This window comes from Oncorhynchus nerka, linkage group LG15 (genome assembly GCF_034236695.1).
Source record: "Oncorhynchus nerka isolate Pitt River linkage group LG15, Oner_Uvic_2.0, whole genome shotgun sequence".
Taxonomy (NCBI): Eukaryota; Metazoa; Chordata; class Actinopteri; order Salmoniformes; family Salmonidae; genus Oncorhynchus; species Oncorhynchus nerka.
The window spans coordinates 53,644,444-53,670,245 of NC_088410.1; the positions used below are offsets into that span (position 1 = coordinate 53,644,444).

General features: G+C 42.5%; 1 long non-coding RNA gene across 1 annotated transcript; it reads right to left on the reverse strand.

Annotated features, from left to right (window-relative positions):
- Window positions 1–22,767: 22,767 nt before the first annotated feature.
- LOC115143649 (uncharacterized) lies at window positions 22,768–25,228 on the reverse strand. Its single transcript, XR_003865683.2, has 5 exons — window positions 25,149–25,228; window positions 24,946–25,032; window positions 24,656–24,692; window positions 24,472–24,544; window positions 22,768–24,265 (listed from the first exon to the last, which is right to left on the reverse strand). It is a non-coding gene; the product is annotated as an uncharacterized LOC115143649 (long non-coding RNA).
- Window positions 25,229–25,802: the final 574 nt, after the last annotated feature.

Here is a 25,802-nt window from a genome sequence, read left to right on the forward strand (position 1 = left end):
GTCTTCACGATTATTCTACAATGTAGAAAATTGTTGTTTTTTTTAAGTAGAAAAATCCTGGAATGAGTAGGTGTGTCCAAACTTTTGACAGGCACTTGCTTAATAAATTTGATTAATATTATGGTGTTTCTATGAGAAAACGAAAAATGAAAAACCCTCTGGGTTTCCGTTAGGAAGGAACAGAAAATATGACGGGAATAATAAATGTCAATAAACGTTGGGTAGTTAGATAGCCTCTAGTTAATATACGGGCAAGTTTGATGTATAACTTCTAACGTTACAGTTGAATTCGGAAGTTTATATTCACTTCGGTTGGAGTCATTAAAACTCGTTTTTCAACCACCCCACACATTTCTTGTTAACAAACTATAGTTTTGGCAAGTCGGTTAGGACATCTGTGTGCATGACACAAGTAAGTTTTCCAACAATTGTTTACATAAAGATTATTTCACTTATAAGTCACTGTATCACAATTCCAGTGGGTCAGAAGATTACATACACTAAGTTGACTGGGCCTTTAAACAGCTTGGAAAATTCCAGAAAATTATGTCATAGCTGTAGAAGCTTCTGATAGACTAAATTACATAATTTGAGTCAATTGGAGGTATACCTGTGGATGTATTTCAAGGCCTACCTTCAAACTCAGTGCGTCTTCGCTTAACTTCATGGGAAAATCAAAAGAAATCAGCCAAGTACCACATTCATCTGTACAAACAATAGTACAAAAGTATTAACAGCATGGAACCACGCAGCCGTCATACCGCTCAGGAAGGAGACGCGTTCTGTCTCCTAGAGATGAACGTACTTTGGTGCAAAAAGTACAAATCAGTCCCAGAACAACAGCAAAGGACCTTGTGAAGATGCTGGAGGAAACAGGTACAAACGTATATCCACAGTAAAACGAGTCCTATATCGACATAACCTGAAAGGCCGCTCAGCAAGGAAAAAGCAACTGCTCCAAAATCGCCATAAAAAAGCCAGACTACGGTTTGCACATGGGGACAAAGATCGTACTTTTTGGAGAAATGTCCTCTGGTCTGATGAAACAAAAATATAACTGTTTGGCCATAATGACCATCGTTATGTTTGGAGGAAAAAGGGGGAGGCTTGCAAGCCGAAGAACACCATCCCGACCATGAAGCATGGGGGTGGCAGCATCATGTTGTGGGGGTGGAAGCATCATGTCGTGGGGGTGCTTTGCTGCAGGAGGGACTTGTTGCTTCAATATATTTTGTGAAGTGCACATCTCAAGACATCAGTCCGGAAGTTAAAGCTTGGTCGCAAATGGTTCTTCCAAATGGACAATGACCCCAAGCATACTTCCAAAGTTGTGTAAAAATGCCTTAAGGACAACAAGTTAAACCATTTAAATGCAATGCTACCAAATACTAATTGGAGTGTAAACTAAACCTCTGACCCACTGGGAATGTGATGAAAGAAATAAAAGCTGAAATAAATACATTTCTCTACTATTATTCTGACATTTCACATTCTTAAAATTAAGTGGTGATCCTAACTGACCTAAACAGAGATTATTTACAAGGATTAAATGGCAGGAATTGTGAAAAACTGAATTTAAATATATTTGGCTAAGATGCATGTAAACTTCCAACTTCAACTGTAGTTAGCTAGATAACATACTGCTCTAATGATATGCTATGTGGTTCGTAAGAACAGCATAGCTAACAAATTGTCAGCCAACATAACATGTAAGGTAACTTATTTGAAAAGTCATTACTTTATTACATTGGTCGTGATTGTCACGCCCTGGTCGAAGTATTTTGTGTTTTTCTTTATGTTTTGGTCAGGCCAGGGTGTGACATGGGTTTTTGTATGTGGTGTGTAGCTGAGTGGGATTGTAGCTTAGTGGGGTGTTCTGTGAGAGTCTATGGCTGTCTGAAGTGGTTCTCAATCAGAGGCAGGTGTTTACCGTTGTCTCTGATTGGGAACCATATTTAGGCAGCCATATTCTTTGGTTGTATTGTGGGTGATTGTCCTGTGTGTCTTGATGTCCTTGTTAGAGGTTTGTAGACACATGTATAGGCTGTTTTTGGTTTTCGTTTCGTTTATTGTTTTGTTGAGTTTGTGTGTTGATTCGTGTTAAGTTGTTTTATTAAACATGGATCGAAATCTACACGCTGCAGTTTGGTCCGACTCTCCTTCACCAGTAGAAAGCCGTTCCAGTGAGTTTTTTTTCACACCTAGCTCGGCTATTAGACTATTCTTTAGTAAAGGTTGAATAGTCTATTGTTCAGCTATTAGCCCCTCGTTCCTCGCCCTCTTCCACACGTCATCATTCTGCGCCTGAGTTGCTCGCTAGTGGGCGTGCTGGCAGTTATGGCAGCACCTTCGGTTGTGCGTCAAGAATTATGCATACAGTATCAAGTTTGTATGAAGGTGTGGTTATTCACAGGTAAATTGTTATATGCTATGGAGAACATTTGTGTCTTTTTGTAGAGAGCAAAACTTTATATTTTCAATCAAAAATAATTGTTCTGAAAGCAATTTTTTTTCAGACACAAAGGAAGGCATAGCGGACACCTACGAAGGACTATGTGATGATGGCATCTCAGGTAAGTAGCACTGGGCATTCTTCCATCCAACTTTTACATAATTCAACTTTTTCACTTGAATTAATCAAACTTTCTTTCATGGCAACTCATAAGCAGGCCATGTGCTATTTGTTTCAAAGTCGATACAGTATATAAGCATATTTCATGACAGTGTAACGGTTACCTTTTGTTTTACAAGCTTCAAGTATGTGTCTGTTTTTCAGCATAAACTACTCTGTAGCAACATAATGTGGACACCAGGTGAGACCACACACACAATAACAGTCGCTCTCCTTCACTTCATCACTCTCCCCCTTCTCCCTAAATCCTCTAGGTTATATCAGCTGTGTTGGTGAACCCCTCCCGCATCTGAACTGGCTGACACAGAGGGCACAGCATGATCATAGGTGTGAGGTCACTTGGTTGGATCAACAGGAAGTATTATTAAAGAGATGCTTTACATTGAAATACAGATAGAGATTTAGTAGTCCCAGAGCTAATGATCCAAGGTCAGCTTTGCATTTCACCTCCTGATGATTATGATGACTGACCAAAAAAACAAGGCATAATCATGCTCTCTCTATCCATCTGCCTCTCATCTACAGGTATGTTTTGATGTGAGAGAGGAAGCCAGTCCCGTCATCGCCACCTCACCCGCTCTTAAGATAACCTTTGGGCCAACTGGGGGCCCAAGGCTGGCTAGAGACACTGTATATGTATAATGTATATTGTGATGAACTGAGAGAATATTAGGGTAGCACTGTAATTCATTAATCATAGGCTGTCTGCCTTTGTTCTTATCTATTTCCCTTTCTGTCTTCTACACCTCTCTCCCACCTCGTCTTTCTTCCTCGTTTTATAATGCACACCATATGTGCATTGAAGTACAGATTGAACTTGTATTTATAATATAATATAACAATTATCATAATTATAATGCATGTATTATGTATTTATTACACCTGGATAATGAACTTCTTTCAATAAAGAGTTTCAGATTCTCCACTGGTTGAAATTAAGTATCTCATTGAAATACTATCCTGTGTCCTCAGATTAATGCAGATGGAGTTCGATATGCATATATTAATTAAATATCAGCCTTTACTTAAATCATGCTTCTAGTCTATTGCATTGTTAAAATGTGTAATCATTGAAGTCCCAGGAGCGGTAAACACTGTTGACGTGTATAATTGTAATACATACATGCAGACAGCCTAATTCAAAGAATGGGGTTTGATACACCTGGTATGACAGAAAAATTATGTCTCTCAGAGATTCATACCTGAACCGCACCTTTATTTGCTAGGAAGAGTACATGATCAATGAATATATTCAATGTACCGGCTACACTGTGGGGAACTCATGCGTGGTAATAACTACAGTACATGTATATAGGACTTGCATCCTTGACGTAATAAAGTTATTATATTCTACTCAATCCATAGGCTTCATTAATGCCATTTAGATTTGAAGTTGATACAACAACTGTAATAGCTGAGGTTCATAGATTGGTATGAATATTAGTTCAGAATCTAACTTTTGAGGGTCCATACACAGATAGGCTACATACTGTAGCTAGCTACACATCCATAGGCATACAGTTATTTTTATCCTCCACTACACAAGTAAATAGTTAGTGTGTGCTGTGTTACTTCAGCTGCATTGCATGGCAAGCTTACACAATTGTACATTCAATTTGCAGTAAATGCTTTAGCTAGCAAGATTCTTTACATCCACTGTTTCACAAGACGACAGCCTGGTTTGCTGGTTTTCTCAGGAATCCCTAAAACATTAAACATGAATTACAATGTCATACTCATGTCATAATGCCAGCAAGCTAGGGGGCGGCAGGTAGCCTAGTGGTTAAGAGTGTTGGGCCAGTAACAGAAAGGTTGCTAGATCGAATCCCCGAGCTGACAAGGTAAAAATCTGTCATTCTGCCCCTTAACAAGGCAGTTAACACACTGTTCCTAGCCCGTCATTGTCAATAAGAATTTGTTCTTAACTGACATGCCTAATTAAATAAAAGAAATAAATAGCTAGCTGGCTAATGTTAGCTAGTCAGTCAACTTGCTAAATCGCGATTTTCATTAATTAACTTTATGACAAAAAAATATACACAATCGTTTGTCTCTACATTAATTAACATATTCCTCTCCATTGTACATTTTTATCTAGACTTGTTATGATATAATAATTACTTACATTTGCAATCGTAATGTTTTGTCAGCCATCTTTGCTGAAGAAAGTCACCAGGGACGGGTGGCTCATGTCATATTCGTCATTGGAACCACTCGATATGATTGGTCATATAATAACCTTGGAACCCAAATGCATAATGGGTGCTCTAACTCCTCGCTGCGGTGGTCTGGAGCAATGAAGCCGTGACGCTGGGTACCTCTAAGTCCCGCGGTGTTTTAGAATACTGACTGTCCAAACAGAAAGTAACAAGTGACCAAATCAGATGTGTGTGTTCAGACAACAGTCATTTGCTGACATGGCTACGTTCATTGCCATAGTAACAATAGGTGTGTGCGCAGTGGTGTAGGCTGATTAGTGGTGGTGCTCCTGCTTCCTATCACTCAGATGTTATGTAGATAGCTAAGGTGACAATGCCGGCCAGGGATGTTTCCCAGCTGATTTGAATGTTCATAATCATAGTTTAAAACCTCTCTGGGATATGTGGGATGGCCAAAAGTCAGAGAAAATGCAAAGCGCCAAATTCAAATAAATTCCAAAAAATCTAACTTTCATGAAATCACACATGTAAGATACCAAATTAAAGCTACACGGTGTTGTGAATCCAGCCAACATGTCAGATTTCAAAAAGGCTTTTCGGCAAAAGCAAACAATGCTATCTGAGGATAGCATAAGAGAGAAAGAGAGAAAACATTTCAACCCTGCAGGCGCGACACAAAACGCAGAATAAAAATATAAATCATGCCTTACCTTTGACGAGCTTCTTCTGTTGGTACTCCAATATGTCCCATAAACATCACAAATGGCCCTTTTGTTCGATTAATTCCGTCGATATATATCCAAAATGTCCATTTATTTGGCGCATTTGATCCAGAAAAACACTGGTTGCAACTTGCGCAACGTGACAATAAAATATCTCAAAAGTTACCTGTAAACTTTGCCAAAACATTTCAAACTACTTTTGTAATACAACTTTAGGTATTTTTTAAAGTAAATAATCGATAAAATTTAAGACGGGATGATCTGTGTTCATTACAGGAAAAAACAAACTCAAGCATGCTTTCTGGTCATGCGCCCCTATCAAACAGTACACATGAAGTGACCCTCGTTCAAGATGGCCGTACTTCTTCATTACACAAAGGAATAACCTCAACCAATTTCTAAAGACTGGTGACATCCAGTGGAAGCGGGCAAGCAAGTCCCTTAGAAATCTGGATTCCCAATGAAATTTAATTGAAAAGAGGGTGACCTCAAAAACAAAAATCTGAATTATTTGTCCTCGGGGTTTCGCCTGCTACATAAGTTCTGTTATACTCACAGACATGATTCAAACAGTTTTAGAAACTTCAGAGTTTTCTATCCAAATCCAAATAGTAATAATATGCATTACTTATCTTCTGGGGATGAGTAGCAGGCAGTTGAAATTGGGCATGCTTTTCATCCAAAATTCCAAATGCTGCCCCCTATCCTAGAGAAGTTAAGAACACTTTTAAAGCCTCAAAAGGATATGATGGTCCAACTTTCAAAACAATTATTTTTTGGATAGCCACAGCAGTCAACTAGCTAGCTAGGTGGCTGTTTAGCTTTCTAGCACATTTACTAATTTGTTTGTAAACAATTACCAAGCTAGCTATTAAGAACAGTTCTTGGAAAACGGTCAACTGTGTAGCTAGCAAGCAAAAAGACATGCAAAATAATAGCCTAAAAACCATTCGAGGGCAAAAAAAAAAATAGATTTAACCGTTCAGGCATGTCACATAGCCAGGAATCCAATATCTGATTCCATGTGCTGTTTGGATGTTCAGACTGCAGGAAAAAGAACAGATTTGAATCGGACAGGCACATTTTAAAAATTTGAGTCACTTCAAACTGCCAGTGTGAACAAGGCTTTAGTGACCACTCAAAGAGTGTGTCCAGCAGACTGAGTGGACTATCCTTACTTAAAAATACACAGGTGCAGCACTCATACTTACATACAGTACTGTATTACGTATATGAAGGTCAGTAATAAGACTCATGGGGTTATGATAAGGAATGCACGATAATAGACTAGGGGGTGTAGAAGCACAGAACAAAATAGGCTACGACAAGAACGAATCAGAGAACGCCTCTTGAGAAATCTTCCATACAAACTCAGCAGCTTGAAAAACCATGTGACCTGGAAGCTGTTTGAGAACTCATGATGGCTGCATTTACACAGGCAGCCCAATTCTGATGTTTTTCCACTAATTTGTATTTTCACATCAGATCTTTTTCAGAGCTGGTCTGATTGGTCAAAATACCAATTAGTGAACAAAACAAAGAATTGGGCTGCCTGTGTAAACACCACTAATGAGGACCTATGTTTTACCTGTTTAACACACCCCAAGTCCTTTACTTCCGGCGCCGACAGAGATGGCCGCCTCGCTTCGCGTTCCTAGGAAACTATGCAGTTTTTTGTTTTTTTACGTGTTATTTCTTACATTGGTACCCCAGGTCATCTTAGGTTTCATTACATACAGTCGAGAAGAACTACTGAACATAAGAGCAGCGTCAACTCACCATCAGTACGACCAAGAATATGACTTTCGCGAAGCGGACCCTGTGTTCTGCCTTTCACCCAGGACAACGGAATGGATCCCAGCCGGCGACCCCAAAAAACGACTTCGAAAAAGGGGAAAACGAAGCGGTCTTCTGGTCAGACTCCGGAGACGGGCACATCGTGCACCACTCCCTAGCATTCTCCTCGCCAATGTCCAGTCTCTTGACAACAAGGTTGATGAAATCCGAGCAAGGGTAGCATTCCAGAGGGACATCAGAGACTGTAACGTTCTTTGCTTCACGGAAACATGGCTCACTGGAGAGACGCTATCAGAGACGGTGCAGCCAGCTGGTTTCTCCACGCATCGCGCCGACAGAAACAAACATCTTTCTGGTAAGAAGAGGGGCGGGGGCGTATGCTTTATGGTTAACGGGACGTGGTGTGGCCAAAACAACATACAGGAACTCAAGTCCTTCTGTTCACCTGATTTAGAATTCCTCACAATCAAATGTAGACCGCATTATCTACCAAGGGAATTCTCTTCGATTATAATCACAGCCGTATATATTCCCCCCCAAGCAGACACATCGATGGCTCTGAACAAACTTTATTTGACTCTTTGCAAACTGGAATCCATATATCCGGAGGCTGCATTCATTGTAGCTGGGGATTTTAACAAGGCTAATCTGAAAACAAGACTCCCCAAATTTTATCAGCATATCGATTGCGCAACCAGGGCGGGAAAAACCTTGGATCATTGCTATTCCAACTTCCGCTACGCATATAAGGCCCTGCCCCGCCCTCCTTTCGGAAAAGCTGACCACGACTCCATTTTGTTGATCCCTGCATACAGACAGAAACTAAAACAAGAAGCTCCCGCGCTGAGGTCTGTTCAACGCTGGTCCGACCAATCTGATTCCACACTCCAAGACTGCTTCCAACACGTGGACTGGGATATGTTCCGTATTGCGTCAGACGACAACATTGACGAATACGCTGATTCGGTGTGCGAGTTCATTAGAACGTGCGTTGAAGATGTCGTTCCCATAGCAACGATTAAAACATTCCCAAACCAGAAACCGTGGATTGATGGCAGCATTCGCGTGAAACTGAAAGCGCGAACCACTGATTTTAATCAGGGCAAGGTGACTGGAAACATGACCGAATACAAACAGTGTAACTATTCCCTCCGCAAGGCAATCAAACAAGCTAAGCGTCAGTATAGAGACAAAGTAGAATCTCAATTCAACGGCTCAGACACAAGAGGTATGTGGCAGGGTCTACAGTCAATCACGGATTACAAAAAGAAAACCAGCACTGTCACGGACCAGGATGTCTTGCTCCCAGGCAGACTAAATAACTTTTTTGCCCGCTTTGAGGACAATACAGTGCCACTGACACTGCCCGCAACTAAAACATGCGGACTCTCCTTCACTGCAGCCGACGTGAGGAAAACATTTAAACGTGTCAACCCTCGCAAGGCTGCAGGCCCAGACGGCATCCCCAGCCGCGCCCTCAGAGCATGCGCAGACCAGCTGGCTGGTGTGTTTACGGACATATTCAATCAATCCCTATCCCAGTCTGTTGTTCCCACATGCTTCAAGAGGGGCACCATTGTTCCTTTTCCCAAGAAAGCTAAGGTAACTGAGCTAGCACTCACTTCCGTCATCACGAAGTGCTTTGAGAGACTAGTCAAGGACCATATCACCTCCACCCTACCTGACACCCTAGACCCACTCCAATTTGCTTACCGCCCAAATAGGTCCACAGACGATGCAATCTCAACCACACTGCACACTGCCCTAACCCATCTGGACAAGAGGAATACCTATGTGAGAATGCTGTTCATCGACTACAGCTCGGCATTTAACACCATAGTGCCCTAAAAGGCTCGTCATCAAGCTCGAGACCCTGGGTCTCGACCCCGCCCTGTGCAACTGGGTACTGGACTTCCTGACGGGCCGCCCCCAGGTGGTGAGGGTAGGCAACAACATCTCCACCCCGCTGATCCTCAACACTGGGGCCCCACAAGGGTGCGTTCTGAGCCCTCTCCTGTACTGCCTGTTCACCCACGACTGCGTGGCCATGCACACCTCCAACTCAATCATCAAGTTTGCGAACGACACAACAGTGGTAGGCTTGATTACCAACAACGACGAGACGGCCTACAGGGAGGAGGTGAGGGCCCTCGGAGTGTGGTGTCAGGAAAATAACCTCACACTCAACGTCAACAAAACTAAGGAGATGATTGTGGACTTCAGGAAACAGGAGAGGGAACACCCCCCTATCCACATCGATGGAACAGTAGTGGAGAGGGTAGTAAGTTTTAAGTTCCTCGGCGTACACATCACAGACAAACTGAATTGGTCCACCCACACAGACAGCATCGTGAAGAAGGCGCAGCAGCGCCTCTTCAACCTCAGGAGGCTGAAGAAATTCGGCTTGTCACCAAAAGCACTCACAAACTTCTACAGATGCACAATCGAGAGCATCCTGTCGGGCTGTATCACAGCCTGGTACGGCAACTGCTCCGCCCACAACCGTAAGGCTCTCCAGAGGGTAGTGAGGTCTGCACAACGCATCACCGGGGGCAAACTACCTGCCCTCCAGGACACCTACACCACCCGATGTCACAGGAAGGCCATAAAGATCATCAAGGACAGCAAACCACCCGAGCCACTGCCTGTTCACCCCGCTTATCATCCAGAAGGCGAGGTCAGTACAGGTGCATCAAAGCTGGGACCCGAGAGACTGAAAAACAGCTTCAATCTCAAGGCCATCAGACTGTTAAACAGCCACCACTAACATTGAGTGGCTGCTGCCAACACACTGACTCAACTCCAGCCACTTTAATAATGGGAATTGATGGGAAATGATGTAAAATATATCACTAGCCACTTTAAACAATGCTACCTAATATAATGTTTACATACCTTCTTGATCCAAATCAGTCAGGTTTCAAGACTAGTCATTCAACTGAGACTGCTCTTCTCTGTATCACGGAGGCCCTCCGCACTGCTAAAGCTAACTCTCTCTCCTCTGCTCTCATCCTTCTAGACCTATCGGCTGCCTTCGATACTGTGAACCATCAGATCCTCCTCTCCACCCTCTCCGAGTTGGGCATCTCCGGCGCGGCCCACGCTTGGATTGCGTCCTACCTGACAGGTCGCTCCTACCAGGTGGCGTGGCGAGAATCTGTCTCCTCACCACGCGCTCTCACCACTGGCGTCCCCCAGGGCTCTGTTCTAGGCCCTCTCCTATTCTCGCTATACACCAAGTCACTTGGCTCTGTCATAACCTCACATGGTCTCTCCTATCATTGCTATGCAGACGACACACAATTAATCTTCTCCTTTCCCCCTTCTGATGACCAGGTGGCGAATCGCATCTCTGCATGTCTGGCAGACATATCAGTGTGGATGACGGATCACCACCTCAAGCTGAACCTCGGCAAGACGGAGCTGCTCTTCCTCCCGGGAAGGACTGCCCGTTCCATGATCTCCCCATCACGGTTGACAACTCCATTGTGTCCTCCTCCCAGAGCGCTAAGAACCTTGGCGTGATCCTGGACAACACCCTGTCGTTCTCAACTAACATCAAGGCGGTGGCCCGTTCTTGTAGGTTCATGCTCTACAACATCCGCAGAGTACGACCCTGCCTCACACAGGAAGCAGCGCAGGTCCTAATCCAGGCACTTGTCATCTCCCGTCTGGATTACTGCAACTCGCTGTTGGCTGGGCTGCCTGCCTGTGCCATTAAACCCCTACAACTCATCCAGAACGCCGCAGCCCGTCTGGTGTTCAACCTTCCCAAGTTCTCTCACGTCACCCCGCTCCTCCGCTCTCTCCACTGGCTTCCAGTTGAAGCTCGCATCCGCTACAAGACCATGGTGCTTGCCTACGGAGCTGTGAGGGGAACGGCACCTCAGTACCTCCAGGCTCTGATCAGGCCCTACACCCAAACAAGGGCACTGCGTTCATCCACCTCTGGCCTGCTCGCCTCCCTACCACTGAGGAAGTACAGTTCCCGCGCAGCCCAGTCAAAACTGTTCGCTGCTCTGGCCCCCAATGGTGGAACAAACTCCCTCACGACGCCAGGACAGCGGAGTCAATCACCACCTTCCGGAGACACCTGAAACCCCACCTCTTTCAGGAATACCTAGGATAGGATAAAGTAATCCTTCTCACCCCCCTTAAAAGATTTAGATGCACTATTGTAAAGTGGCTGTTCCACTGGATGTCTTAAGGTGAACGCACCAATTTGTAAGTCGCTCTGGATAAGAGCGTCTGCTAAATGACTTAAATGTAAAAAAATGTACCCTACATTATTAATCTCATATGTATACGTATATACTGTACTCTATATCATCTACTGCATCCTTATGTAATACATGTATCACTAGCCACTTTAACTATGCCACTTTGTTTACATACTCATCTCATATGTATATACTGCACTCAATACCATCTACTGTATCTTGCCTATGCCGCTCTGTACCATCACCCATTCATATATCTTTATGTACATATTCTTTATCCCCTTACACTTGTGTCTATAAGGTAGTAGTTTTGGAATTGTTAGCTAGATTACTTGTTGGTTATTACTGCATTGTCGGAACTAGAAGCACAAGCATTTCGCTACACTCGCACTAACATCTGCTAACCATGTGTATGTGACAAATAAAATTTGATTGATTTTGTCACATTTCTAGAGTGATGAGACACACATGCATAGAAAAGATGCCAATTTGGAGCAGGGGCGATAGTGAGAAGAAGAACTCCCTCCTAGAATAATAACAAGAGGTCCTTAAAATACAAGTACCAGTCCCTTAAAGCCAGAGTCAGTTAGTCCCAAATAAAAACATCCTGGTTTAGTACATCGCAAAACATATAAATGAGGTTTTACAAATAAGTACAGGAGCTTGTTTACAAATTGCAGGTTAGATTTCTCCAGATAATTGTAGGAATAGGCTTATTGATCATGTATCTTGTGCACATTCTATCTATTCATCTGATCCATCCAGGAATACAGCAACACATCAACAATACATATATCTAGCTATAGTGGCAAGAAAAAGTATGTGAAACCTTAGGCTAATGACTTCTCCAAAAGCTAATTGTAGTCAGCTAACCCGGAGTCCAATCAATGAAACGAGATTGGAGATGTTGGTTAGAGCTGCCTGAGAAGCATCCCCACACATGAATGTTCTCAGGATGCTTTACTGTTGGCATGACACAGGACTGACACCTTGTCTTCTCCGGAATTCGGGAATTCATCAGAGAAAATGACTTTACCCCAGTCCTCAACAGTCCAATCCCTGTACCTTTTGCAGAATATCAGTCTGTCCCTGATGTTTTCCTGGAGAAAAGTGGCTTCTTTGCTGCCCTTCTTGACACCAAAAGTCTTTGCATGCAGATGCACTCACACCTGCCTGCTGCCATTCCTGAGCAAGCTCTGTACTGGTGGTGCCTTGATCCTGCAGCTGAATGATCTTTAGAAGACGGTCCTGGCGCTTGCTGGACTTTCTTGGGCGCCCTGAAGTCTTCTTCACAACAATTGAACCGCTCTCCTTGAAGTTCTTGATGATACGATAAATGGATGATTGAGGTGCAATCTTACTGGCAGCAATATCCTTGCCTGTGAAGCCCTTTTTCTGCAAAGCAATGATGACAGCACGTATTTCCTTGCAGGTAACCATGGTTGACAGAGGAAGAACAATGATTTCAAGCACCACCCTCCTTTTTAAGCTTCCAGTCTGTTATTCAGACTGAAGCTACCAGTCTGTTACTCAATCAGCATGACAGAGTGATCTCCAGCCTTGTCCTCATCAACACTCACTCACCTGTGTTAACGAGAGAATCACTGACATGATGTCACCTGGTTCTTTTGTGGCAGGGCTGAAATGCAGTGGAAATGTTTTTGGGGGATTCAGTTCATTTGCAGAGGGCCTTTGCAATTAATTGCAATTCATCTGACCACTCTTCATAACATTCTGGAGTATATGCAAATTGCCATTATGCAAACTGAGGCAGAAAACTTTGTGAAAATTCATATTTGTGTCATTCTCAAAACTGTATGCCTACACATTGATAGGCTATATAGTTTGTTAAAGAAAATGCACTGATACCAAAATGCCTTTTGTTTTGGTGATCCTCTCAGCTTTGGCTCATTTTCAAGTCCTAACCCTGGAACGTGTAGCACCAATAGAAAGAAGCTGGAATGATGAAAACAATGTCCAGTTCGTCTGTTCTCTTTGGTCACAATGTCATCGAACCTACAGTATCCGGGCTATAAAGAGTCTTATTGTCCTGCTGATAGGGCTAAACCTGCGGCTGGCACGGGTATTGAACCAGCATCTGCAGCAACACAGTTTGCACTGCGATGCAGTGTCTTAGAACGCAACGCCACAAGGGAGGTGCGTAACGTTTCCACACCCTAATTGCAGTCTAAGTTTCTCTTAGAATAAAAATGTTAGTGTAACAACAGTTTTAGTAAGTAATACTGACGAGTAGTAACAAAATAAATGTGCGCTGCAGGACAGAAGAATAGCAATCCTTACACTATTGTTATAAATTCAATCACCTTCATCTTCATCATTCTTGAAATTCAATTTTGAATTTGTGTACAATTATCAGTTTCAAATTTGGTTTATGTTGCCCATTCATTGTCAGTTAGAGACACAGTAGCGCCTTGGGACCCAAAAGCATAAATCAGTGCTCCAACTCCCCCTTGCACTGGTCTGGAGCAATGAAGTATTGACGCAGGGTACGTACTAAACCACAAATGACCTCTAAGTCACGCAGCATAATCGCAAAACTTTTAGTTGAGCAACCACTGCATCTGTCTGCCAATTGAAGATCAATTGAGGTACTGTGGCATGACCTCGAGAACATTTTCACACCAGACATCCCAAGAATATTGCTGAACTGAAACAGTTTTGTAAAGAGGAATGGTCCAGAATTCCTCCTGACCGTTGTGCAGGTCTGATCCGCAACTAAATAAAACGTTTGGTTGAGGTTATTGCTGCCAAAGGAGGGTCGGCCAGTTATTAAACCCAAGGGTTCGCATACTTTTTACACCCTACACTGCAAATGTTTACACAGTGTTTTCAATAAAGACATGAAAACGTATAATTGTTGGTGTATTATTAGTTTAAGCTGACTATAAAATGTATTACTATTGTTTATGCAGAAATCCAGGTATTTCCAAAGGGTTCACATACTTTTTCTTGCCACTGTATATCCCTCTCATTACAAACAATACTTATTATAAATGAGAGTTGCGTGATAGAGAATAGAATTTTCATTTAGCTGAAAAATGCACGGGATAGAAATGCATTGTTGTGGCTGGTTTAGTGTGAGGAAAGGTCGTACTCTACAGATGTTGTAGAACGTGAACCTGCAGGAGCTGCTTTGATGTTTGCAGAGAACGACAGGGTGTTGTCCAGGGTCACGCCAAGGTGTTTTGCACTCTGGAAGGGTGACACCATTAAGTAGTCAACCATGATGGAGAGGTATTGGAGCGAGTAGACCTTCCCCGGGAGGAAGAGCAGCTCCGTTTTGTCAAGGTTAAGCTGGTGGGCCGACTTCCAAGCTGAGATGTTGCCACCTAGGTGTCAGAAACGGTATCCATAAACCTTTTCTTTAACCAATTCTGATGGTTGTTAAATGTGGATTTGACAATATTACCGTTATATCTACACACACGTCAACAACTCTAAATCACTTTGGCAGCACAGTAGGCATGAAGTCACTTGCCGATAATGTTGCATACAACGTTTAAAAGATCTATCATTATATTCGAAACTCATAGATGCCTTAAATTGCCCAACTTATAGGCATGCCCAATATAGGCATCTTGTTTAACAACGTGATGTTGCACTCCAAAGGTATAACTTGAATTAACCTCTTTGGGTTAGGGGGAAGTATTTTGACATCTGGATGAAAAGCGTGCCCAAAGTAAATTGCCTGTTACTCAGGCCCAGAAGCTAGGATATGCATATAATTGGTAGATTATTAAAACACTAAAAAGTTTCTAAAACTGTTCAAATAATGTCTGTGAGCATAACAGAACTGAAATGGCAGGCGAAAACCCAAGGACAAACCATCCAGAAAAAAAGATATTCAGCCCACCATTGATTCCAATGGCTGTCATTTTTTATATGAAGGGACAGTCTCCCCGATTGCAGTTCCTAGGGCTTCCACTAGAAGTCAACAGTCTTTCTGACTTTTTTGGTGCATCTGCCTGGTTGGAAAATGTTTTTAATGCTTTTGTGTGCTGGGCGCTGTCCTCAGATAATCGCATGGTGTGCTTTCGCCGTAAAGCATTTTTAAAATCTGACAAAGCGGCTCGATTAACAAGAAGTTAAGCTTTTAACTAATGTATGACACTTGTATTTTCATGAATGTTAAATATGACTATTTCTGTCATTTGAATTTTGCGCTCTGCAATTTCACCGGAAGTTGTCGACGCTAGCGTCCCACTGATCCGCAAGAAGTTTTTAACATGATGTAGGTAACTAAATAATTTAACCTCTCTGAACCACCCATCCCGGATCCGGTATAATTGTCATCAGCAACGCTGAATAGCATAGCGCCACAGTCAAATAATATTACTAGAAAATATTAATATTCATGAAATCACAAGTGCAATATTGCAAATCACAGTTTAGCCTTTTGTTAATCCACCTGTCGTCTTGGTTTTTGAAATTATGCTTCACAGCGAAAGCAATACAAGCGTTTGTGTAAATGTATCGATCGCTCGACAAAACACTAAGTACAGTTAGCATCAGGTAACTTGGTCACGAAAATCAGATAAGCAATCAAATTAATCGTTTACCTTTGATGATCTTCGGATGTTTTCACTCACGGGACTCCCAGTTAGACAACAAATGTTCCTTTTGTTCCATAAAGATATTTTTTATATCCAAATACCTCCGTTATTTTGGTGCGTTATGCCCAGGAATCCACCGGAAAGAGCGGTCACGACAACGCAGACAAAAATTCCAAATGATATCCATAATGTCCACAGAAAAATGTCAAAAGTTTTTTATAATCAATCCTCAGGGTGTTTTTCAAATATCATTTCGATAATATATCAAACGGGACAGTTGGCTTTTCACTAGGACCGGGAGTAACAATGGCCGCCTTTCTCTTTTGCGCACAACTCACTCTGAGAGCCCCCACCTATCCACTTACACAATGTGGTCGTTCACGCTCATTCTTCCAAATAAAAGCCTGAAACTATGTCTAAAGGCTGTTGACACCTTAGGGAAGCCATAGAAAAAGGAATATGGTTGATATCCTTTTAAATGGGCAATAGGGATGCATAACAACAGAGGTTTCAAAAACAGGGGCACTTCCTGATTGGATTTTCCTCAGGTTTTAGCCTGCAATATCAGTTCTGTTTAACTCACAGACACAATTTTGACAGTTTTGGAAACGTTAGAGGGTTTTCTATCCTAATCTGTTTATATGCATATTCTAGCATCTGGTCCTAAGATATAGGCCGTTTACTTTGGGAACGTTATTTTTCCAAACATAAAAATAGTCCCCCCTAGCTTCAAGAGGTTAATGAAAAACTTGATTATTAGGCATATCATGTGAAACAGGCCTCATCACTGTCAAAAGCACAAGAGCTAGCGTTGCATGGATCATATAGAAATATCAAAACATTATTTTAATAACCACTGCATTTTTATATTATGAAGTCACCTGCTGGTTACTCTTAGCTGGTTAGGACAGCTCATGGGGTCTACTAAATATCTGTTGACTAGGTGGGACTAAATAACTAGAGGACTCATACTGCATAGCTTTCATTTTTACCCAGAATAGGAGTAAAATGTCTCTATTCTCAGCACTTATAACCAATTTCCTACTCTGAGACACTTACTGGATACGGGCCCTGGTCTTTTGGAGATTTTTTGGGGAAATTATCTTTTTTTATTCAAAATCAGTTTAAAGGCTTCCACCCATGTCTGTGTTGGCTATCAGTATGGCATGAGGTCATGCACCTGTGCATAATTGGGGACCTGCGCATAATCACCCACATCTGGCAGCGTTTTTCTACAACCGTTTTGGCTGACGCAGCCCCGTCAAGCAAGATATTTAATATGCTTCACTAATCACCCCAGAGAGCGCAGGGGAAGGCCCTGCCGGTGCCCTTTCGCTTGAAATGAGTGTCATATCTCACTTGGTTATTGCTCAGATATAAACCCCCCAACTCCGGCCTCCCAAGCACCAGCCTACCTGAAACTAGCTTTGCTGTGCTATACATATGGTGCTTCACATATGGAGGAGAGCCCAGCTAGTGTTTTTCCTTTATTTTAGTAACATTAGATCTGAAACAACTGCATGGGTTTTGGGGGCTCTAGCAGTGAGAGGCTGTAATATACCTGGCAGTGTGGATGATTAAAAACATTTGCAGTAGGCTCATCCCTAAGTCTGAATCCAAAACAAAAAGAAGCTCTGCTTCTACAAAACAGCCTGTGTGTGTCAGCCTTACACTAGTGTGTAGCTCCATTCTACAGGTAAAGAACAGAATATGCATCGGCAAAACCATTCGCTCAGTGCCATGTTCCTCACAGTGTTAACAAGGGGTCCCTTCATTCTAGGAACCCTCTCCTCTGGAGTTATATAGGCTTGCCCCAGTGGTGCCCTCAGGACGGTTGGGTGGAAGACCATGAAAATGAGGCCAGATTGGGGCACTGCCACGCGGGGCTCGGGCAGCCAGGGCTCAGGAGTAGTTAAGCTCTGGGAGAAGGCAAAGGACTGAGCTTCCAGCGAGGGCCCAGCTCCTGCAGTCATCATCAATCTTTACCGTTTGAGTTGTCATTCCCCCACCGGCGTCGAGAATGAGGTCACGTCAACGGGCGTTTACATCCCTCCACGGAAAACAGGTTTTAACCAGGCCTGTTTGGGTGACAGAAGCATGGAGCACGGAGATCTTTGACTTAAGGTGTTCCTGGCGTGGTATGGAACTTCCATGTACAATAGTGTAGGCCTATACACAGGTCGCACAGAGCTGCTTCATGTTTCAGGATGGAGCTTATAAAGGAGAGGTGTTAGTTACCCAGTGCTTAATTTGAGCCGGATCCTGCCAGGACTCTCCATTTTGGTCTGTTTCGTTCCAGAACCTATTTGGCCGGATCTGGAACCTCGTGGCATGAAAACTAATTTCCACTTTTTGCAAATTAAAGATTCTAATAAAATGATGAAAGTTAATTGGATAATTATAATTGTGGCCTATTTTATAATTCCACTGTCCCTCCGAAAAAAACTTAATGTGAGAAAGCAGATACACTTTTTTTAGGGCAACATTGTAACCTGTGTTTGAGACCAACACGTGGCCATGTGAGAAGCACACCTGTATCTCACAGAACTAGAATGATATTGACTTTATATGGCCTCTCACCCTCTCTCTGCTCTGATATAAATGAACCAGCAACTCTCATCTCTCCAGCATTGCACTTTACCATTTATTTACTTATAGAATCATAGCCACTTGAAGGGTTCTGGAGGAGGAGTTGCAGCACCCCTGATAAATGTAAATATATTTGCCAAAGTTATAGAATAACTGCTCTCTGTTCAGGACAGAAATGAAATAATTCAGAATAGCCTATGACATCATGAGAAGGCCTATAATTTAGCACATAGGTGAAGTGAAATAGCTTCTTTAGTACAATAGCCAAGCTGTCAATGGTGTGTAGCCCAATAACAAGGCATAGCTTATAGTCTGGAATGCATGGCAAATCTGTCAGTGAAGAGCATGCAGACAAAACAGTTTTTTCACAATATTTAAAATACAATCGTGGGAAAACCCTGGTGAAAAGATAATACTAATCTGTCTACCTTAGGATCCAAAATATTTGATAAACTTCCAAATAATGTTTTACAAAGTAAAACAAGAGAAAGATCCGCTTTTGGCACAACCGCATTGGCCATCACCGGCGAGTGAAATGCACATCATTGGCCATCACCGGCGAGTGAAATGCACATCATTGTGTGAGTCAGTGAAATTGGAAAGACAATGATTTCCACTTCATATTGTAGCCTACAATACGAGTCTCTACACACCGAGACAATTGATGGATTCAAGACAAGGTTGTTTTTATTGAGCTCAGATTCTCAGTTTGTCAGTGTCAAAGTAGCCTGTCATTTCGATCATTTGTGCAGTATTAAAAACGATTCTGCCAAAGTCTCCAGTCATGTGTATGTAGAATTTATAAAAAGCCACAAAAAAACCTGAACCCTAGGCTACAAAAAAATATCCCCATGTGTGGGGATTCACCATGTTTCATCAAAATGTACAGCTGTGTGTCGTCCGCATAGCAATGAAAGTTGACATTGTGTTTCCGAATGACATCCCCAAGAGGTAGAATATATAGTGAAAACAATAGTGGTGCTAAAATGGAACCTTGAGGAATGCCGAAAAATACAACTGATTTGTCAGAGGACAAACCATACACAGAGACGAACTGACATATTTCCGACAGAGAAGATATAAACCAAGCAAGAACCTGTCCCTGTAGACCAATTAGAGTTTCTAATCTCGTCAAAAGAATGCAGTGATCGATAGTGTCAAAAGCAGCACTAAGGTCTAGGAGCACGAGGACAGATGCAGAGCCTTGGTCTGACGCCATTAAAAGGTAATTTACCACCTTCACAAATGCAGTCTCAGCGCTATGATGGGGTCTAATAGCCTACTAAAGTTTCAGCCTCCTGGCAGAGGCAACCAGGGTTTTGGCTAAAAATGTCATGGTACTGGGTAAAGTTCATGATGCCGTTGACCATCTCAGTCGGCCGACTTGAAACCCATTCAAACCACAGGTTTTCAATGGGAGAGGGCAGTCCATAAGCCCAGACAAAGGATATACAGAATCTGGAAGAATTATGTATTTAGGAATGGTCGAAGATCCCTCCCAATGTGTTCTCAAACAAAAACAAAAAATTATGTTCCAGTGCTCGCAAGGTGAGGTATTGAAAACAGGGGTGTCAATTTTGACCACCTCTGGAAGCAACGTCAGCACAATAACTGTTTGTCGGGAGCTTCATGAAATGGGTTTCCATGGCCGAGCAGCCACACGCACACAAGCCTAAGATCACCGTGCGCAATGCCAAGCGTCGGCTGGAGTGGTGTAAAGCTCGCCTCCATTGGAATCTGGAGCAGTTGAAACATGTTCTCTGGAGTGATAAAACTAGCTTATTTGGCAGTCCAACGGACGAATCTGGGTTTGGCGGATGCCAGGAAAACGCTACCTGCCCCAATGCACAGTGCCAACTGTAAAGTTAGGTGGAGAAGGAATAATGGTCTCTGGCTGTTTTCATTAGTTCCAGTTTTGATTGATTGATTTTGATTTGATTGATTATGGAATGAGATGTTCGAAGAGCATCTGTCCACATACTTTTGATCATGCAGTGTATGTATAACTTTATGAGCTGTATTGCCCGTCTTTGCAATTACTTTATTTTCGTTTGCACTCGTTAGCAGTCTCCATGGAACTTCACTATTACTTGTGCTAATTTTGTTAGCATTCTGGTAATAGACGCCCAATTGCCTTTTTGTTTTTTGGCGCACCATGTGTACTAAGCCGGTAATACTGTAAATCCCGGGATGAAAGAACATCCTTCTTTCATCCCGGGATTTACACAATATGAAAATCTGGATACCGCCCAACCCTCTGTCCCTTTTATTGGTACCTTTTCAGCACACTGATTCAATGGAGATATCCAATATGTAATGTAGTCTTGATTTGAAATTACTGCATGAGTATTGAGCAAGCAAAATGGTGGAAACTCCATCTTGCCAATCAGAAGGCTAAGTGGAGCCATTATTAGCTGTCCGATTATAGGATCAGTTTAGCCTTTTAGGTCATAATGAATAAGATTACATGGGCAGAGGGGCCCTGATCCTAGAGTAGCACTGCTACTTTTAGTCGCTTGAAAGATACGGAACCAGATTTTAGACCGCTAAAGACATGAGGGAGTTTAAGGGACATACTCCCATGTCTTGCTCCTTTGCTCCACATCCTCCCACATTGAGTGGACGATGTAGCGGCACATGTACTTCCCCTCACGGCCTCATCCGCACCAGACACATCCTACAGAGGAGAAAACAAAGAGAGTTAACACTATACCTGACAGGGACGGACAGACTCTGGCCCTGAAGGGCCAAATCCCAACTTGAGATACACATCCATACCTGGGAAGTTGAAATCCTCTACTTATGTCATGATTTAAGTTCTAGTCACATGTTTGTATCAAGTTACAACTTGTCATCTTATCTACAGTGCTGCTGCTCCTTTAAAAGTTGTGAGCTTTCACCACGGGACTTAGAGGTACCCAGCGTCACGGCTTCATTGCTCCAGACCACCACAAGGGTGAGTTAGAGCACCCATTATGCATTTGGGTCCCAAGGTTTTTACATCACCAAACATAGAGTGGTTTCAATGACAAATTTGATATGAGCCACCCATTGCTGGTGCCTTTCTTCAGCAAAGATGACTGACAAAACATTACGGTGGAAGAAAATGTAAGTAATTATAACGAGTCAAGTAAAAAATGTACAATTGAGAGGAATCTGTGGAACGTAGAGACATATGTGCATATTTTTGTCATAAAGTTCATTCATGAAAAATCGCTATTTAGCAAGTTAGCTGACTAGCTATCATTAGCCAGCTAGTGTTATGACATGAGTATGAAATTGTAATTTGTGTTTAATGTTTTAGGGACTCCTGAGAAAACCAGGCTGTCGTCTTGTGAAACAGTGGATGTAAAGAATCTAGCTAGGTAAAGCATTTACTGCAAATTGAATGTACGATTGTGTAAGCTTGCCTTGCTTATATTTGCCTTGCAATGCAGCTGAAGTAACGTAGCTAGCTAACTATTTACTTGCTTATTGTGTAGTGGAGGATAAAAATAACTGTATGCCTATGGATGTGTAGTTACAGTATGTAGCCAATCTATGTATGGACCCTAAAACGTTTGGTAAGAATATTAGTTCAGAATCTATGAACCTCAGCTATCATAGCTGTTGTACCAACTTCAAGTCTGAATGGCGTTAATGAAGCCTATGGATTGAGTAGAATATAATAAATGTATTATGCCAAGGATGCAAGTCCTATATACATGTAGTTTTTTACCACACATTGTAGCCTGTACATTTAATATATTCACTGATCATGTACTCACCCTTGGCAAATAAAGGTGCGGTTCCATTCTTTGAATGATGCTGTGTCTGCATATATGTATTACAATTATACACTTGAACAGTGTTTACCACTCCTGCTCCTGGGACATCAATGATTACACATTGTAACTACGCAATAGACTAGAAACATGATTTAAGTAAAGGCTGATTTGTAATTCATATATACAGGGAAAAAAAAAAAAAAAAACTGTACATTACACTTCCTATGCAAATCTAACTCCCTTCATCTACATTAATCTGAGGACACAGGATAGTACTTGAATGAGATACTTAATTTCAACCAGTGGAGAATGTGAAACACTTTATTGAAAGTTCATTATCCAGGTGTTATAAATGCATAATACTTGCATTATAAATATTATAAATACAAGTTCAATCTGTACTTCAATGCACATGTGCATTATAAAAAAAGAGGAAGAAAGAGGTGGGGAGAGAGGTGTAGAAGACAAAGGCAAAAAGAGATAAGAACAGAGGAGCAGGGAAGACCGCAGATAATTAATGAATTACAGTGCTACACTAATATTCTCTCAGTTCATCACAATTACATAGTGTCTCCTAACCAGCCTTGGGCCCCCAGTCTGTCACGCCCTGGTCTAAGTATTTTGTGTTTTCTTCATGTATTGGGTCAGGCCAGGGTGTGGCATAGAGTTTTTGTATTGTGGTGTGTTTTGTCTTGGGATTTTGGAATGTGTGTATAGTGGGATTGTAGCTTAGTGGGGTGTTCTAGGAGAGTCTATGGCTGTCTGAAGTGGTTCTCAATCAGAGGCAGGTGTTTACCGTTGTCTCTGATTGGGAACCATATTTAGGCAGCCATATTCTTTGGTTGTATTGTGGGTGATTGTCCTGTGTGTCTTGATGTCCAGTCTGCCAGGATCAGTTAGATCCGCCAGTCAGCCAGGATCTGCCAGTCAGCCAGGATCTGCCAGATCCGCTAGTCAGCCAGGATCCGCCAGTCAGCCAGGATCCGCCAGTCAGCCAGGATCCGCCAGTCAGCCAGGATCTGGCGGAACCACCAGCCAGCCAGGATCTGGTAGATCCATCAACCTGCCTGAGCTTCCTCTCACTCCCGAGCTTCCTCTCACTCCCGAGCTTCCTCTCACTCCCGAGCTTCCTCTCACTCCCGAGCTTCCTCTCACTCCCGAGCTTCCCCTCAGTCCCGAGCTGCCTCAGTCCCGATCTGCTCCTCAATCCAGTGGGTTTCTGGGTGAGGACTACTAGGCCATGGTCGGCGGCGAGGGTGGACTATCCAGGGACGCGAGGAGAGGGGACTAAGACATTAATTGAATCGGACCAAACTGCAGCGTGTCTATTGCGATTCATCTTTAATAAACAAACGTAACACACGACAAAACACTAACACTACAAAACAATAAACGAAACGAAAACCGAAAACAGCCTATACAAGTGTCTACTAACCTCAACCAAGGACATCAAGACACACAGGACAATCACCCACAATACAACCAAAGAATATGGCTGCCTAAATATGGTTCCCAATCAGAGACAACGGTAAACACCTGCCTCTGATTGAGAACCACTTCAGACAGCCATAGACTCTCCTAGAACACCCCACTAAGCTACAATCCCACTATACACACATTCCAAAATCCCAAAACAAAACACACCACAATACAAAAACTCTATGCCACACCCTGGCCTGACCCAATACATGAAGAAAACACAAAATACTTAGACCAGGGCGTGACACAGTCGGCCCGAAGGTCATCTTAAGAGTGGGTGAGGTGGCGATGACGGGACTGGCTTCCTCTCTCACATTAAAACATACCTGCAGGCGAGAGACGGACAGAGAGAGAGAGCATGATCAAGCCTGTTTTTTTTTTAGTCTAACAGGGTCATGATAATCATCAGGAGGTGAAATGCAAAACTGACCTTGGATCATTAACTCTGGGACTACTACATCTCTATCTGTATTTCAATGTAAAGTATCTCTTTAATAATACTTCCTGTTGATCCAACCAAGTGACTTCTCACCTATGATCATGCTGTGCCCTCTGTGTCAGCCAGTTCAGATGCGGGAGAGGTTCACCAACACAGTTGATATAAGCTAGAGGATTTAGGGAGGAGAAGGATGAAGTGAAGGAGAGACCGTTATTGGAGAAAATAAGGTAAAGAGACCGTGTGTGACAGGAATCTGTGTGTGTGTGTGTAGTCTCACCTGGTGTCCACACTACTTGGCTACAGAGTACTTTATGCTGAAAAACAGGCACACGAGGACAAACAATAGAAAATAATCTCATTAGACTTTTACATTACCAGATCATTGTGAATTACTAAAGTATAATATTCCTTATAACATTGGATAGATACATGACTAGCATGTGACAATAGCAGAATCATATCAAGGATAGCATCACAAATGAATACATAAAAACCACTTGAAGCTTGATAATGACATGATCACTTGATTCAGCTGTGCAGTGCTAAGGCAAAAACAAAAATGTGCACCCTTTTGAGTCCCCAGGACCAGGACTGAGAACTGCTGCTCTTCATTGGGACAACTCTTCATCTGCAAACAGGCTTTCACAGCTCTCTCTATCAGAGGACAAAAAAAAAAAAAAAGAAATAGACTTCATTATACGCAAATTAGACAGCACTGAATATGATTTTCTCTATCCTCACTTCTAAGGACTGGAACTACACAAAAGTACCTGCTCTATCCAGAATAGCATGCTCTCCCACAGCTGGGCCTGCTATCCTTTCACCGTCCTCCATGGCTGTTAGCTAGCTACCTACAGATGTATTTTACAGTGTTAAATATATCAAGATAGCTAGCTAAAATTAAGTTAGGTAGCTGGTCAAATGTAATTATCTTAGCTAGCCATTTATGCCGTATGTAAATCAGCTAGCTACGTTAGCAGCTCATTTGAGTTCAAATGCACTGTAGCTAGTTACTGTAACTAATAATATATATTTTTTTACATTTTCAAAATGTATTTATTACCTGAATGGGTTCTCCCAGCCATGTGGACGATTGAAAACAGGGCAGCAAAGTGTTTGTTTGTACCAGAGCGGTTTAGAGCAATTTAATATTTGCCTGTGAATAACTAGACTTCATACAAACTTGCTAAGTAGACTTCTTGACGCACAACCGAAGATGCTGCCATATCCTGCCAACACGCCCACAAGCGAGCCACTCAGGCGGAGAATGACACGTGGAAAAAGGCGAGGAGCGAGATGGGAGTAACAATCCAGGCTTTAACAAGTGGAAAGGGGGAAAAGTATTATTATTACTATTAAGCCCGCATATTAATTATATAAAAGCCCCTTAGATATGCATTGACAGCTGGCGGCATTTTATTTTT